A 6,979-nucleotide genomic window follows, 5' to 3' on the forward strand; every position below is an offset into this window, starting at 1 on the left:
CTTATTTATTGCAATGTATTTCCTGGATTTTTGCCATTTGCTGGAAACACACCAACAAAAAGAAGAAAATTGAAGGGTTTTCATTGGGTACAAATTTTGACTACCTTTGATGGAATGTGGAGCTGGCTTAAAAAATAATTTTTTTAAGTCTAAATAACCCTTATGTCTCCTTTTCATTATTTCTTAATCCATGATTGGTCTTGTTAAGACACACAGGCAAAATTATTATAATAACCCAGGAAAGAATTAACCCCAAACCCCAAAATGCAAACACAGCAAATGTAAAATTACCTATATTCTTGGGTTTGTCTGCAACAACGCCGCCTGCTGGGGTAAAGGTGGAAACCACATGACTGGGATACGGGAACTCCAGCACTGTATTTCTGTCCGAGCAATATTACCCCTCTAGAGCTCGTTTGGTATTGCCAATTTGGGTTATTTTTACAATCCCAGCCATTGTTGAGTATTCCAGGAGAGAGTCGGGTGTGTTTTAATTGCTGTTTGATGTGGACTATGACTATTTTTATTTGACATTTGGATTTGTCTGTCTGTTATGGCTTTATCCTCGGTGCTGTTCCCCAAAAAAGAAACCTGATATGTCAAACTATTAAACTGTCTCTAGTTAAATGTTTTAGCAAGTTATATTTTTGCTGGGCAACAAACAAGTAATGCCAATCTATAGTTTTGAAATATACATCACTGAAAAAACAGTATGATGTTCCTTTCATTCCAAGTTACAAAAATAGCAAGGGGTTGGGGTGTGTGGGTTATTGTGTTCACTTGGCTCAAGGTTAAAAAAATAGGGTACGGTGTGTAGAGTTGTACTAATATACCCCTGGCGAGTGAGTGATTATTGCAACAAGGGATTCATGAGAAGAGAGAGAAATGAAACGAAAAAAGGATTTTTGAAAGCGTTTTATTCAACACTACTTTTTCAACCATCAGTGTGGTGTGTAACAAAACTTCAATAAAATTAGCAAATTTGCACACATGCTGTCCCAACTGAAATAACAATTGACGTGTAGGAGATGTATTTTACATTATCATTATGATCAATAAAACACATAGTCCTTAAAATAACCTGTCGAATACAAACTAGTCGGTGTGATGTGTGTGTGTGTGTTATGTGTGTGTTGTGTGGTGTGTGTGTTTAAGCTTGTGTTAAATGATCAGATGTCAGTGAACGGCAGACCATAACTAAAAGTTGCATTTAACAGTTGAACATTTAGAGACACCAATCCTACGTTTTGGGCCTTTCTTCCCTACGACCAAGACAAAATGAAATTTCAAAAGAAATAATATAAATATGTTAAGAGTAAGTACTATGGATGTTTCATTGCTGTAACAACTAACCCAGAGTCCGTGTTAGTCTATAAGACGGTATCTCACCATTAACGCTAACACCAAAACAACGTAGCGTCGACTATCAACTCTCAATGAAAAAACGTCTACACTGACCACTACATAGATACTGTCAAAGGAAGGACTGCCATCACACAAAGGAAAAAATTTATGGTGCTCATATAAGAAATGCTGGGTCTGTCATGGGGGGGCTCTTACTGGGGGGGGGTGGCTCCAGCATTTAGATTAAGAACTAACCATGGAGATACTGTGGGGTGTGTGAAGTGAATTAGGTGATGTTGTAACTTGCGTCCTTATGTTACAAACCTATGTAAAGTATGTTTAACAACGCATAAGACCCAGGTACCCATCCTCCCCCTAACAATCTGCCTAATAAACAATAATAGATTTTTATATTTAAATAACATATAAATGAACATTTGACTTATCAAAGCGTGCTTTCCTTTAGAACAAGTCGTTGGAACAACTTCGGATTAAACTGGAAGGAGGTGTTGACCGAGCCCTCATCAAGAAGTTTGCTGGATGAATCTTCAGGACAAGAAGTTGCTCGTGAAATGAAGGAGCGTGAAGTAAAGAGTGCAGAAAGAGCCAAACCACACAAGCGCCGCATCAAAGCTCGAGATTCTGATTGATGTGTGTGAGCAGAAAGGGACTAAAATCAGGTGAAATTAAGTTAGCATAGCATGCTTTGAAGAACAGAGTACATCGATCTTTACAACAGCCTAAAACATAGACAAACCATTTACAATTCCTGAAAGAGGAGCTGACCTGCAGCCCTGCGACCAACGGCCATATAGTACAATCCAGGAGTACAGTCACCGAAACATTAGTAATCATATTGTAGTTTTTCCTTTAAAGATGGGTATCTTCCTCGTCATTCTAAGGGTTTTTTTAACAGTTGAAAAAAAGGACCCACTTTTGTTACTTACAACATGTTTGTAGAATATTGTTTTTTGTTGGTTTTGTGTGGCATTCATGAAAAGACTCAGAAAGATCGTAATTAAAAAACACGTAAAAGACGTTATGTGACTAATATCTTTTTGTTTCCCACAGACAAACCAAAAGTTTTCTGGTCACATGTGAGTAAGAGGGTAATGCAACATGTTCCTCATTTTCCCCGGCATTTCCCTTTGTTTTTCTCATAAATTTATAGCCTTTTCAGACAGATTTCATTCTTGAATGTTGCTTGTGCTTTGAACACGTTGCTCGTGTTGTCCCATGATGAGGCGGGGTACAAAATGGACAGTAATCCACTGTGGACTGTGTGTAATTATTAATAATGAGAACTTTGCAAACAAAAAAACAAAAAACTAAAGGGATCCCAAAAAGATGTTGGTAGGCATTCTTTCATCACCATGTTTTACATACCATTCTTTTTTTATAAGAGACTAGACTTAAGAAATGCTTATTTGTTCTTGCTGTTTGTTTTTTTGTCCCTGCATACATGTTCCTTCTTTTAGTTGGTGTTGGTATTTGCTCTGTGGATCTATGTATTTTATCTTAGCTTGATCTTTTATGCTTCTTCTGTTATGATTTTATTTCTCAGCATTCTCTGAAGGCCGTATTTTGAAGTTTTGGGCTTTTCTTTGGGGTTTTTTTTTTATTTTTGAGATCGAGAAAGACACAACGGCATCTGCAAGCAAAAAGCACTTATGGCCAAATACAGTAACGCTGCTCGTCATGGGAGACTGCTTTGTTTCTTGTTGGTGTAAATGTGTCATGGATGTAAAGACTGGTGCAAGGGATTGGAATGAGAAAAATATGTCCCGGGAATGACTCCACCTCCGCCCTTTGATGGAGACACCTGCCCTGCTCGTTAATTGTCAAACCGAAAGTCCTGTCTTTATCCAGGCAATGCCAGAGGAATGTAGCTGGCAGAGTACAGTGCTGGTACCAGATGGTGCCTGTCGCCATCTTAAACCAGAAATCTGTGCAAACTAAACTATACAACATTGCCCAACGATTCTGATTTTCTGATTGCCTTGTCCACTGTGGAGGGATCATTTGTTCAAATCCGTCATCCACAGTCAGGCTGATCTGTTGGTTTGTTACATAACCGTCCCTTCTGCAAGCATTTAAAAGCAAGAAGTGAACAGTGAGGCATCCCCTGGCCCTTACCTAATCAGTAACACTTTAATTTAGGACTCTCTGTCACTGTTATAGTTAAATGGTTTCTTCTTCCTTTATTTTTAGAGGCCCCAGGACATCCTTCGTTGAGATCCTCAACTCCTGTCAATAACGCTGGAGAGCCGTGAAAGACGGGCATTATAATAAAAGAGAACAATGATAGAGTAGAATGCAAAAGCTGACCCCGCATCAACCCCAATTCACCCTCAGGAAGCTTCTGATTTTCAAAGCAACGAAGGGCAGAAACTGTTTTTTTTTTTTTTTAAAGTCCATAAACAAAAATTTACAATTTTACAATTCTGTCCAGAGCTGATGTTATGATGTTTAAAAACTGAAACATTAACAACTGAATATTGTTCTGTTGGGCAGAGCTCCTCGAAAAACTCTTTTGAAACTAAAATGTCTGTTTTAATAATTAAACAGAGTCTAACAGACACTTTTGTGTATTTCTGTAAAGCTAATTTCGGGTCTGCATTTAGCAACATTTTGAATTAGTTGAAATAATGTTAGTCAAATCAAGCTCATCAGTCTTCCATTCCCCTTATGTAAGGTCGGGCTGCTCTGCTTCTAAACGGGAAAAACAAACAGGATCAACATCCTCATCCTTTCCACCGACAGAAGAAGAGGAAATCTCTAAACATTGCCCATTCTAAAGAAGTCATTAATATTTCATCTATATTTTTTCCATATTTGTTATATTTCGGATTAATTAGAATTATGTGTATCACGGAGGAGCGGAACTTTGAGGGCGCCACGTTTTACACGGATCAGATAATTTCATTTAAGACACATTGGGTTCCCCAAAGCCCCACATAGCTTTTCTTTAATTTTTTTTAACTAAATTACAATCAAATTCGCTCTGTATACTGCTTTTGAACTGTTTGTGGTCCTGTCGACTAAAATCACCTACACGTTAATAATGAACAGGACTGAATCCTATAATTCACATGTACTTTAATATTACAGTAAACCTTTTCATTACATACAGTGGGCAAAAATCAACTTTTATATATTCTTGATGTCAATAAAATAAACATGGTTATTCATATTTTAATAATACCAGAGGACTTTTAAATTTAACAATAAACATTGCATAAAAACATTTAGCTAGGTGTGAATAAAAGTGTTATTTCATCATCTGAGTATACTATATTTTTTATTAATATTTCTCTGGAAAACAATAACAAGTATATAATCTCTGTAAGAAATCAACTGCAACAAATGCTGCTTGTTTTTGCTTAGTTAATCATGATTGCCCCTTAAATAAGTGGCTTCCTGTGGGAATCGCACGACGCTAACATCCAACAGGTACAATGAGAAGCCTGTCTCTCTTTTTCTAAGCCGAGCTGTACAAATGCGGCAACATAATCTAACGTTGTGTTCTGGGCACGCTGTGGTGATGTAATTCTATGAATGCTGCTGCGTTCCACACTGGACGGAGCGTATGTAATCCAGGGTATAGACTATGAATTTGAATTCAGTGCTTGGGATCAAGCTGTCTAAAAAGGCAAGCGTTGCAGAGGAACACGACAAGATGGAAAAAAGCTAATTTTCTACTGTGTTAGAAAAGGTCACTGCTAGGGGGGTGAAAATACAAAAAGATAAGAAATTAATAGAAAAAAGGAAAATGGGCTTTACCAAGGCTGATGTCCAGCCAGGAGCTGTTTTCCATGCACTGATAAACCCTCGGCCCATAGATAAGTAGCATCTTCAGTGTCAGAAATCATGAGCATAAGGTGGCCCCTCAAAGCTGGGCTCAAATTCGTTTCTTGGAAACAGTCCCTTAAAGCTCCTGCTGTGGATGGAGATCTTAAGCAGGGTAAATTAAAACATACTACGTCCTTCAGCCTGTTTACATTTGCCCTTTTACATTGTTTCATTTGTGAATGTGAAATGGCATACACAGGTCCTTTAAAAAAACCACAATATGCACATAAACATATTTTTACAGTATGTAAAAAACCAAAAAAAACCAATGACTTTTGGCTGGTGGGCTCCGAATCTTGTGGCCTTTTTTTGGGGTCAAAAAAGTCCAACAGGAGGTCCAGGACAAGGGAGGAAGGAAGATAACCTGGGTGCACAGGCAAAGGCGGAGGGTATCCATCTACCACTCTCCACAGTATCTTACCCAACCGACAAATCCAGCAGGTATCGCAAGCTGGTGACTTGTTCAATCCAAGAACTGAAACACAATTCTCAACGGCATCTCTGCCATTCGTACATATTTTTACGAGGTGGCTAATTCGTACGAAGATTCCATACTAAACTCTACAACTAACCCCGCCCCTAAACCTACCCGTCACTAGGTCAAGAGTCAATGGCCACATCTTTTTGGCAGTGACATAAATTTAGTGTTTGGCAAAGTTTGCTGCTTTAAGCTGTTGTTGGTGTTCATTCACATTGTTTCTAGATTATTGTGTATAAGGGATCACATGCATTTTAAATAATAGCTAAAGCTTCATTGGCCAAAAAAATGCTACTTTTCAACAAAAATATCCATAATATATATTATAAATAAATATATATATATAATATATAATAGGTATATGATATATATACTATATATAATAATATATATATACCACACACTGACATAAATTTTGAAAACATTTCACTGTTTTTTTGATCCTGACACAAATGACAGGCTAACATAACTGACTAAGGCGTATCCATATCAGCAGCACATTTCGGGTGGAAGAGTGAATGAAGTAGCTATGTCAGGTTAATCACTATATACTAATTAGATTGGTAAGAGCAACTGAATGCTACAAAAGTAGAGAGAAGTGCTTCCGATCATTGTTTGCTTGTTAGCACAGTGATTACCTCCAAAGAAACACTTGCAGCCATCATCGCTTTGCATCAAAATGGCCTCACGTGCAAGATATACTACTACACAAAGAAAGCATATTGCACCTGAAAGAACCATTTTAACCAGATCATCAAGAAACTTCAAGGAAGAGGCTCGACTGCAGTGAAGAGGTACTTCAGGACATCCCAGAGTGGTCCTAGTAAGCACTAGGACTGTCCTCCTCCTAACGAACTCGTGTCTCCACGTGCCGAGCTTGCCTCATGGAATGGCAGCAGGATTGGTGTGAGAGCATCTGCACACACAGTGAGGAGAAGACTTTTTTTTGGACAATTGCCTGGTGTCAAGAAGGCAGCAAAGAAGCCACTTCTCTCCAAGAAAAATGGCAAGGACAGACTGAAATTCTGCAGGATCTCAATCCCATAGAGAACCTGTGGTCAGTCCTCAAAAGGTGAGTGGACAAGTAGAAGCCCACAAATTGTGATCAACTCTGAGAATTAATGAGACAAGAATGGATCAGTATCAGTCAGGATTTGGCTCAGAAACTAATATCCAGCATGCCAGAGTGAACTGCAAAGGTTATAAAGAACAAGGGTCAACAATGTGAATATTGACTAATTATATTTTTTTGCCAATTAAAGCCTCTAAAACTGTATGATATGCTTATCATTGTTTTTCAGTATC

This window comes from Cyprinus carpio, chromosome B5 (genome assembly GCF_018340385.1).
Source record: "Cyprinus carpio isolate SPL01 chromosome B5, ASM1834038v1, whole genome shotgun sequence".
NCBI lineage: Eukaryota > Metazoa > Chordata > Actinopteri > Cypriniformes > Cyprinidae > Cyprinus > Cyprinus carpio.